Consider the following 11,956-nt stretch of genomic DNA (forward strand, 5'->3'; position numbering starts at 1 on the left):
GTTTGAGTAGTGCAGCCAGCCCTATGTGTACGTTTCAGCATGACAATACTACCCTTGAGCAGGAAACGTTAAAAAATGTAGGCATGAGCTCAATGGTTTGTTTAAAAGATGCTCAGAAATGTGAATGGAAGTCTTTCTCAAGTATGTTAAACACGTACTATTGACCAAGAGTAAAGAAGCTAACCTTGGCGACCCCAAACTGGAAGGTGTATACAGCCTCACAGCAGTGAATGGAGGTGTGTCGTGTGAATACAGGATTGTCCTCAAAATCACTTTCTCTGGGAATTGCTAAAAAAAAATGTCCAAAAGCTGTGGCAGAGCATTTAACTTTTAAAGTTCAACAAATACCTGGTCTCCATGGAGGCAAGGATATTATGCATGCCTACATTTTCTTATGTCTTTGATTTATAACTTTGCATGTCATATCATGAAATTTATATTCTAGAAAGTGAAATACGGACAAGCATGCTGAGCTTTTAAAAACAGCATTTAAATGTTCAAAGGGATCACTGTTGTTTTTTTTTTTAAGTGTGCTACTTATATGGTTTCCATAGCATATACATGTCCATGAATAAATGCATTTTATAATAAACCACAACAGAGAACATCTAGTTGGTTGAACAGAAAGCTTGGGATTAAACATGTAAGGCCACCTTATGCATATGTTAAAATTATACTTGTGGTTATATTGCTTTCTTGTTTTAGAATTATCACAGACATCTTCTGTGGCTATGCTGGCCTTTTTTAATGTTATTTATTTTAATTTTAGTTTAAAGTAACTTTTAAAAGGAAAACATTTTGGTAAAGGCAGAATAACAGTTGTAACCTAACGTTTTTTATTCTGCATACATGTGCTCAATTTACTATGCATTTCACCCTGCAACTTGGCTGGTAGGAGCTCTCTAACGTTTTTTTTGAAGTTTATTTTGAGAGAGAGAGAGAGAGAGAGAGAGAGAGAGAAACGGCTGGCAAACAAGGGAGGTGCAGAGAGAAAGGGAAAGAGAGAATCCCAACCAGCCTCCGTGCTATCAGAACCCAATGTGAGGCTTGAACTTGTGAACTGGGAGATCATGGCTTGAGCCAAGCTCAAAAGTTGCATGCTTAACCGAGTGAAGCCACCCAGATGCCCTAGCAAGCTGTCTAACTTTTGATAGGACTGGTTAAGCTCTGTACGTTCATGAAGATCCATTACATGAGAGGAGAGCCATTACTGTATAGAAGGAATGGATGGGTCAAAATCGTCCAGCTACATTGGTAAGAAAGAACTTAGCATGCCTTTCCTCAAATTCAACTTGAGCCCTCCAGTCTGAATTTGGAGAATAAATGAAACTTATATTGACTTCGGTTTGACTTTATATTCACAAAATATCCATCCAGCAAGGACAGTGGAAAAGGGTCTTAACTATTTCTATCTATGTGAACAGCGACCAACTGTGTGACCCGTCTTGGTCAGGTTCTAGAAGAAACACACAAGCCCCTCATTCACAGTTTCCAAAAAGTTAGCTATGCTCTTCCTTGCAATTTATTTAGGTTATTAGTTTCTTCTTCTTTACCCCTTCCTTCCTTCCTTTCTTCTTCTCCTTCTCCTTCTTCTTCTTTTTTTTTTCCTTTTTTTTTTTTTTAACAGAGAATCAGAACCCCCTGGGAAGCTTGCTAACCGTATACTCCAACACTGGGGTAGGGCACTGGAATCTCAACTGTTTTTTTTTTCTTAATGTCTATTCATTTTTGAGAGAGAGAGAGAGAGAGAGAGAGAGAGAGAGAGAGAGACAAAGAGCATGAGTCAGGGAGGGGCAGAGAAAGAGGGGGACACAGAATCCAAAGCAGGTTCCAGGCTCCAAGCTGTCAGCATAGAGCCTGATGTGGGGCTCAAACACACGAATCATGAGATCATAACCTGAGCTGAAGTTGTATGCTTAACCGACTGAGCCACCCACGTGCCCATGAAGCTTTGATTTCAATAACATCTATGGCTTTGTTATTTTTTAAGGTAACTTTTTTAGGTATACATGTTGATATGGATTGGACATATAAATCTCTTTCTTAATAATCACATGGCTCTACCTTTTCCAGTACATTCCAGAGGAATAACATACTGTTAGACTCATTTTTTTCAGAGTAGCAGCTTGTCTTTTCAAAAGCTTTCCAGCTGCACTTGATAGGCATAAGCTATAAAGGAAACAAGCATAATCTTTCTCTGATATGCCCCTCCTGGATAAGCAAATAGACAACTCACTCTAAAATTGGGAAGACCAATACTTCAATTTGATGCCATTTATGAGGCCCCCCGTCATTGGTTATAAGTTCTAAGGGACAATGAAGTGAGGGGAGGGAACTCACATATGAGTTTAATTGCCTTCATTGATGATGTAACAACATGCACCTTGTCTCAGAAACTGCAATCGACTTCTGGAAAGGAAAATGTGAGAAAACCGAGAAATAGGCCTTGTTAGACTCATTCTCACATCTACATTTGCAGGCTAAGTCCTCACAATTTTGGTAACAGGACTCTTCTAGATTCTTCCTTCACTGTGTTTTCCTTCTTCTCCAGACTCTATCCCTTCTGCTTAGCTCGGAACTGCATGATCCAGGGGATACCAAGAGCTCTGAAGAGGAAAAGATAGCGACATGGGCAGCGTGGCATGCCGTTAAAAACTGAATGGATAAATATCAGATTTCCATCTTTTGTAATACGATTTCAGGCAAGAATGGGTTGAACCTCTGTGGTACTGTTTGCTGCCCTGGTCCCTGATGGCCAATTCCATCCTTTTGCAAATGAAAATAACTTTTTGCGTAGGGCCATTGGATATACTATGCTTTGCAGAAGAAGACACATTCAGTTGCAATCATCTGTGGGTGATGTTGTTGTTGTTTTTTTTTTTTTAATTATCGCACAATGTAAATATCCCATTGGGGATAAATTAGCATATGACACATTTCTTCTTAGGCAAGATTATAAAAATTCAGTTACTGCATATACAGGTTTGAAGGCACTAATTCTATTAATTACCTAAACTGCTTTTGGTTTTGTGCAGTTGAAGAATAGTTTAATGAGACTCCTAAAATTTGGGGACAAAATATACAAAAGGATTATCACATAACATGATTTCAAGCTACTACGTCTTTACCCGAGTTTGCCTTCCCTCAGCCGTCCTTTTCCCCAAAGTCACCATCAATCTATCACGTGGTATTAAGTTTGGTACCCGTTATGTAGGCATGTGAAGAGCCTATTCAGTCATTACTAAAATTAAAATAACCACTAAAAAATAAAATGTGTGCGTTTTCATGCGTCAAGGATCAATTGTATGGTGACTGTGACATTCAACTGTGAATGCTTTTTCCCTCCCAGCACCTACCACCAGAAGTTTTTAGCTTTAGCACATTTAATGGCCTCTGCTGGTTTTATTGTCTTACGGAGCATAGTGCCTGCTGAACCATGCGGTTTGGAAACCATGGGGTTTGGAAAACGAGTGTTTTCAAAGGATGTTCAAAGCCAGTAAAGCTGAAATCTTGTCCCAGTGACCGGGCAATGGACTGATTTTAGCCTAATTCTAACATCATCTCATATAGAAGCGGTGGATATTGAAAAACATACAGATAGCCATGAAGTGTGTGCTACCTAACAGTCAAATGCAGGAGACCATTGAAAATATAAAGAGTAACTTGTGTATCTCTGGCTCTAGACATGAACAAAACATGACTGGTTTGCCACCAAACTTCTATTTTCAGAAGCATAAGCCATTACAAGAAATTTAATTTATATCATTTTTACTAAATCTTTAATGATATAACTTTAAAAACCTCATTTTTCCTCTTCTGACTGGCCTAGTTATCTATCATGTGAAATAATGAATTTTCCAGTAAAATTCATACTTAAAATTGTGTAAAATCACACTTTTTTAAGCTTTCATAAAAGGAAGTTCAAATAAACAATCATACTTTATTCTGTTCTGTTCATGAAAAGAAACCTATGTATTCTGTTTAAAGACATTAGTGGGTTTTTCTTCTTTGATCTTTCAAGCCCATTGAAATTTACATTGAGCCGTTGTAAAGACCATAGATTTGGAGAGCTCTGAAAATTGAAAAAGGCAGCTTTTAACAGGAAACAGCGCCACATGCTGGCCACATTCATAAAATGCGTCCACAGTCCTTCATCTGTGATAACCTACTATTATTAGGACTAAATGGTCAACTCTAGAGCATGAACCTCCCTGGGAAAATCATGCAGTGTTCTCAGTTAACACCAACTAGATTAATTGTAGTGTGGATTTAAACACAGGAAGACCTTCCTGTATAAATGCAGTCACGCTGAACTAAATGACAGGAATGAGTACTGTAGTCTTCAAATGAATTTTTTCTTAGCTTCTGAACACTTTTCAACCTCGTCACTACAACACTGAACGACAATGGCCGACTGTGTGTGTGAGTTGCATTCAAAGAAGCTTCTGTTGAGAACACCTTTGCAACTTACACACTGCTTGCTTCTTAAGATTCACAAAATACCATGGGATGCCTGAGAAGCTCAGTCAGATCTGACATTTGATCTCAGCTGAGGTCATGATCTCACAGTCTGTGGGTTGGAGCCCTGCATCAGGCTCTGCATTGATGGCACAGAGCCTGCTTAGGCTTCTGTCTCCTTAACTCTGCCCCTCCCCTGCTTGTGCTCTGTGTCTCTCTCAAGATAAATAAATAAACTCTTAAAAAAGAGATTCACAAAATATGAGAATATATGAATAAAATTCACCCCCAGTGGAAACTAATGCAAAGAAAATTGACAAGCTTTATCTACAGTGTCAGCAAAAACAAAGAAGACCAAAGAAATGCCTTTCAATGCTCACGGACCACTTTAGACAAGATGAACCAAGAGTCAAGAGATTAAGATAAACACATTTAAGAACAAGAGAGAAGTACTGTGTCACCCTGGCAATATGTGAATTGATGAGTGAAGCAGCTAAGGCATGATGAATTGGTACACCTCTGCATCCTCAGGGGTTTGGGAGAAAACAGCATCCCTTAGGACTGAAACAGAACAAAAACAAAAACGAAGTTTTGGTTCACTTCTGGGATTTTTCTACAGTGGCTATCTGGCTCCAGCTGGAGAATATTCTGCTCTCTAATTGAATTTTGGGCACTTCAAGGAATTAGAAATCAAAGGTCATTCCCTTCCCTCCTCTTCTCCATGCTGGTGCTTCTGGAGTTGCTAAGGCCCACCCCTTCCTCACACACTCTTCCACACAAAATGTTGCCTTCGAGTTCCAGAGAAGGCCTGCCAAGGCCAGGACTCCCTTTGCTCTCTTTCCTCAGCAATCTGTGTTTCCTGGAGCACAGATGGGCAACAGGCATCAAAGATGGTAACTGGAATTGTCCTGTTGCTTCTGTGGGATTCCGAGTGGGAATGTTTTTCCCATGGTCCTTCTGGACACTGCACCACCATGTAGAGAAAGTACTCAATGACACTGTCACAACTTCTCTGTTCAATAAGAACTTAGGTGAAGGAGCCAGCCTGTGTTCAAGCCCTTTCTTTTTCTTCTGCCACACACAATTCTTGGCTACTATTCTGGACGATGATAGTTGGGTAGCATTCATCTGTGAGAAATGTTTATCTTCAACGTCTTGATATTCATAATATTTCTCATCTGTGTGAGGACCGTGTTAGCAGAGATGTTCAGTTGAGGGCATCATACAGGCTGACATGTTCCTGCATCATGGATATGTAATAAGCCAGAGAATGTACAAGACCAGAGCTGGCTCACTCACATTAGCAGTTGTCACTACAGAAATTACTGCTTCCTGGCCTTATGCATCATGGAAGAAATGAAGAGAAATAAGGCTTTTCCTGTTTTCGAAGAATAAGGTGCACATTTTTTATTGTTTATTTAATACCAAAGACCGTTTGCCCGAGATGGAGGTTTTGTCCCCTCCCCCCCCGCCACCACCACCGATCAAGTGACATTATAACTAGATCTGCAAACATGTTGAAATTATGACTTTATCATAATTGCCTACTCAGATCCTAAGGGATTATATAAGAAATGATACCATTTGAAGACCAGAAGAGTGAAGAACACCATTTTGGAATCACCCCAGTGTTGAATTTGGAATCCCCCCAGCTGTAGCAACGAGGGATGTGTGTCCTATGCAAATTCCCTCACTTCTGTACATCTAATCTTCCCCATGTAAAATAGAGATCTTAGGAGAAACCAACCCCCTGGATTATTTTGAGATAATCTTTCAAAAGGACTAGGTACAGACCTTCAATAAATAATGAGTGCTCAAATGAGGCATGGTAGATATAGCATTTACAGCATTAACCAATGGATTTATAAGTCTGGTTTTCATTGTTAACTACCCTTCTGTTTAGTATAAACTTTGTATCAGGGCTTCTTAACTGTGGCACTATTGACATTTGGGGCCAGGTGATTTGTGGTGGGGAGCTATGCTGTGCCATGAGGAGCCCAGCTGACTGTCACCCAGTAGAAGCCAGTAGCATCCCACCCATCCGCAACAATCATAACGAAAATGTCTCCAGATAGAACCATGTGTACCCTGAGAGTCAAAAGTGCTCCCAGTTGAGAACCCCTGATTAGGGCAAGCATCCTGTAGTTTACAAGAGTCTATTCCCTTTAAAGGAAAGAGAAAAATGATGTTTGGATGACTTCTGTAGTGGGCATTACTTTCTGAACATGAAAACCAAGTCCACTTTACAAAATGATTCACCGAAACAGCTTATTTGACAAAAATGGTGTTGGTGAGATATGAATGAGGACAGACTAAAGAGGAAAGCAAATACCCAGGGAAACCACTATCTGCTTCTCCAGAGTATTCAAGGCAAGTGCTTCAACTTAGAATATTCTCCAAAAAGAACTCACAGTACATGTGAACACAAGAGCTACTATTGACACCTGGGCAAACACTCTACCTGATTTTAAACATTTTCTTTAAGACTAGTCAGTGTTTGCTATATAAAATTCAATGGTGGGAATGAAATTCTACATTTTTTCCCACTTAACTCTTTAAAAACATATTTTAACGTTTATTTATTTTTGAGAGAGAGAGAGGCAGAGTGCAAGCAGAGGACAGGCAGAGGGAGAGGGAGACACAGAATCCGAAGCAGGCTCCAGGCTCTGAGCTGTCAGCACAGAGCCTGACGTGGGGCTTGAACTCAGGAACCACAAGATCATGACCTGAGCTGAAGTCAGTCACTTAAGTGACTGAGCCACCCAGGTGTCCCTTACTTAACTCTTTTTTAGTCATTGTTAAGGTAAATATATATAAAATAGAGTTAATTTACAGAAAATAAAATACACAGATTTTTAAAGAGACAATTGAGGGGGTGCCTGGGTGGCTCAGTCAGTTGGGTATCCAACTCTTGATTTCAGCTCAGGTCATGATCCCAAGGTCACGGGATCAAGCCCCGTGTCAGGTTCCATGCTGAGTGTGGGGTCTACTTAAGATTCTCTCTCTCCTTCTGCCCCCCACCCTGCTCGCACTTTGTCTCTGTGTCAATAAAACAAAATAAAATGAAAAGGGGACAATTGATGGGTCTTAACAAATTCTGCAGTTGTGTAACTGGCAATACAGTAGTGCTACAGAACGCTTCTGTCATCACAAACAGTTTTCTCATGTCTGCATTAAACTCCTTTGCTCACCCCAGCCTCTGGCAACCCAAGATGTGACTTTTGTCTCTTCCAGAATGTCCTGTAAATGCGATCATATGGGATGAAGCTTGGGGTCTGGCTTTTTTGTACTTAGCGTAATGCTCCTGAGTTCTACGTATCTCATGCCAAAAGAGTTCGTTCCTTTATTCGTACTAGTTGTTTTTGAAAGTATGGTATGGAGGTTCACTCATAGCATCAGAGATATCTGAAATTACAGAAACCTGAAACAAATGGGAATTCTTCACAGCACGTTCTCCTCTCTGCTTCCCAGCAAGCATTTCGGCCGACTGAAAGCAGCAAGCCTGGTTACAGCTGCATCCAGGGAAGGGCAGCCAAGGGCAGGGAGGCACCAACATTTGACGCCAGGGGCAGACAGCTGGAACTGGGTCTGAAGCTCTGTCCCAGGTGAAGCAGCTTCAAGCCCAAAGCTTCAGAAGGCAATACTGATTTACCCCACAGAAAAAAACCTGAATTAGGCCCAGGGAAATGATGATGAAGAGCTCAAACCATGATCTAACATGAGAGAACAGATCAGGAGTCAGATCAAAGATGAATCCAGGGGGCACCTGGGTGGCTCAGTCAGTTAAGCGTCCGGCTGGAGATTTCAGCTCAGCTTATGATCTCACAGTTCGTGGGAATGAGTCCTGCACTGGGCTCTGTGCTAATGTCACATAGCCTACTTAGCATTCTCTCTCTGTCTCCCTCTCTCTCCCTCCCTGCCCCTTCCACACTCATGCTCTTTCCCTCTCTTCCTCTCTCTCAAAAATAAAGAAACATTAAAAAAAAAAAGATGAATTCAGGACTAGAGAAATATTTCGTAAATAAAACCCAGAACACATTAACTAAAAACAAAAATAAAACATTGATCTATTCAGCTATATTAAAATTAAGACACCTTGTTCATCTGAAACATCTCAAAGAAAGAAAAGAGACTCATTACAGAGTAGAAGAAAATATTTTCACGGTATGCACGTCTGACAAAATATTAGAATGATGACTAGAGCATGAATTCCTACAAATCATTAGGAAAACATAGCACAAATAGATCAACAGAAAAATAAGCAAAAGCTTTGAACAGACATGGACCGATGAGGAAACACATATTTCTAAAAGACACATAAAGAAATGTTAGTCGTCATTGGTGGTCAGGAAAAGAATACCTAAAGTAAGACCAGAGTTCTTTCACATCCTTTCTCTTGGCTAAAGTGTGTGACCAAGTGTAAGAGTAGGAGATGGAGAGTAGGAGGCTCCATCGCACCTTTAAAAAAATTTTTTTTTAACATTTATTTATTTTTGACAGAGAGAAGCAGAGCATGAACAGAGGAGGGGCAGACAGAGAGGGAGACACAGAATCTGAAGCAGGCTCCAGGCTCTGAGCCATCAGCACAGAGCCCGATGCATGGCTCAAACTCACAAACCGCAAGATCGTGACCTGACCTGAAGTCGGACACTTAACCGACTGAGCCACCCAGGTGCCCCCACACCTTTTATACATTGGCGGTGGGGGCGTAAATAATGCCATCGCGCTGCAAAAGGGTCAGGCATCATTTCTAAACAACTGACCAATCCCATGGCCAATGACTCCTCAATTCTACGTCCATGCAGCCCAAGGGAAGCTACTGCATGTATATCGTACAAATCATGGAGAAGCGTGTTCGCAACAGGACAGCTCATGTTATCAAGACCTCGCAACCAACAAAATGTGTATCGGTGGGAGAGAAGAGGCATAAACTGTGAGGTATTCCCATAATGAAATAGTGAACAGCTGTCAAAATAAATTAATTACCAAGATGTATATGTTAAAGATCAACCTTGGAACAGGACCAAGAATAAAACAAGAAGGGGAAACATGCCAACAGAGTACATATGGTACAATATCCCTGTTAGGGAGTTAAAGATAACTAGAATAAAAAATATATTTATTAGTGAGCATATACAGGCAATAAATAAATTTTAAAAATAAAAGGAAATAGGTGACATAGATGGCAGGATCATGGCAGACAAAGCAGGAGGGATTTGCTGGTGTCTCTTACACTATTAACAATAATGAATTAAACAGCTAGTTGAGGGGCGCCTGGGTGGCGCAGTCGGTGAAGCGTCCGACTTCAGCCAGGTGACGATCTCGCGGTCCGTGAGTTCGAGCCCTGCGTCGGGCTCTGGGCTGATGGCTCAGAGCCTGGAGCCTGTTTCCGATTCTGTGTCTCCCTCTCTCTCTGCCCCTCCCCCTGTTCATGCTCTGTCTCTCTCTGTCCCAAAAATAAATAAACGTTGAAAAAAAAATGAGCTTTAGAATTAAAAAAAAAAAAAAAAAATCTTAGGGGCACCGGGGTGGCTCAGTCAGTTGAGCCTCCAACTTCGGCTCAGGTCATGATCTCGCGAGATCTCGCGAGATCTCGCGTGATCTCGCGTGAGTTTGAACCCCGCGTGGGCTCTGTGCTGAAGGCTCAGAGCCTGGAGCCCGTTTTCGATTCTGTGTCTCCCTCTCTCTCTGCCCCTCCCCCCGTTCATGCTCTGTGTCTCTCTGTCCCAAAAATAAATAAACGTTGAAAAAAAAAATTAAAAAAAAAAAAACAGCTAGTTGACTATGTAAAATGGGCTATCGCCGGAACAATGGTCAAAATGTGATGAGCCAGGAATTATAATTTATCCAACTCTATGTTCCTGAAATTTAATAAAAAAATAGAATGAAGTGAAAAAAAAAAAAAAACACAGTCCCAGACACTATGTGTTCATTTGAGCAACATTTCAAGGTCCAGGGCTTCTACACAACATTTAATGAATTCTTTGTTGAAAGAATGAACCAAAGAGCAATTTTTCTGGATGCAAAATCAGAGAAGAATAGGGTTTAGCAATTGAATGTTATTCTTGGGAATAATAAGCAAGAAAAGATAGTGTTCAAAAGTTGACCTTGAGAATGAAATAGCTCCAGAATCTGTAGAACTGGTTTGAATCCCTAGTAAACAACAGGTCACTGTTAGAAAAGACTAGAAGGTAAGAAATAGAAGAGAGGGGATGGGCTTAGCAGGAAACTAGAAGAACAACATGGTTTAGACGCCCAGCATCTGGAGTTCACTGTCAACAATATGGTCTTCTATGGGCCCATGGCTACCTACCGATGGGGGACATTTTGCTTGTCAGGTCTTCACTCTTCACTCTCCCAGCAGACAAAGATTTGAGGGTCGCCCTATACAGATGATATTCAAAACCATGGGCTGAATGAGATCATATGGGGAGCAAGCATGAGTCATAAATGAGAGGGGCTACAAGAAGACAGAGGGATTAAAAGAACATCACAAGCCTGAAAATTAGTTACTACAGGAATGTAGCCTTCCTCAGATGCATGAGTTTGATGCAAGTTTTGATTAATGTAATATTAGGAAAAGTTATATGCTCCTAACATGTGTCTATACTAGATATAAACTAACCTAATCTACATCTTTAGCTCCATCCGTCATTTGAGGTCTTTGTGCTACTCTCACGGTTTTGAATTGTTTTCTCTATGTGTACCCATGCAGACAAGATACATCAGCTACAGGTGCTTTTGGTTTCCTGCTTTATGTCATTTGGATCAGTGCTGCTCAATGCTGGTGACAATCAGTAATTAAAAAAAAGGCAAATGCCCAGACCCTGACACCTGACGTCTTCATTTACTTGGTCTTGGGTGGCTTAGGAATCAGTATTTTTAATTTATTTTTATTTTTAAAAAATGTTTGTTTTTTTTTTTAATTTTTTTTTTCAACGTTTATTTATTTTTGGGACAGAGAGAGACAGAGCATGAACGGGGGAGGGGCAGAGAGAGAGGGAGACACAGAATCGGAAACAGGCTCCAGGCTCTGAGCCATCAGCCCAGAGCCTGACGCGGGGCTCAAACTCACAGACCGCGAGATCGTGACCTGGCTGAAGTCAGACGCTTAACCGACTGTGCCACCCAGGTGCCCCAAAAAATGTTTATTTATTTTTGAGGAAGCATGAGTGGGGGAGGGGCAGGAGGAGGGGGGATAGACGATCCAAAGGGGGCTCTGCGCTGTCAGCACAGAGCCCAACGCAGGGCTTGAATTCACAAACTGGTGAGATCACGACCTGGGCCAAAGTTGGGCGCTTAACTGACTGAGCCAGCCAGGTGCTCCAGGAATCAGTATTTTGTAAAGCATATAGGTGATTCAGATGCCACCCTAGTTGAGAATCAAGAATATTTGTCCCTAAGTTCAAACTATGTTTTTGGGAGAAACAATATGAATTTGATGAAAATTTACCAACCCACATCAGCCCTCCTGATATTCCGGACAGATCATTCTTTG

This window comes from Prionailurus bengalensis, chromosome X (genome assembly GCF_016509475.1).
Source record: "Prionailurus bengalensis isolate Pbe53 chromosome X, Fcat_Pben_1.1_paternal_pri, whole genome shotgun sequence".
NCBI lineage: Eukaryota > Metazoa > Chordata > Mammalia > Carnivora > Felidae > Prionailurus > Prionailurus bengalensis.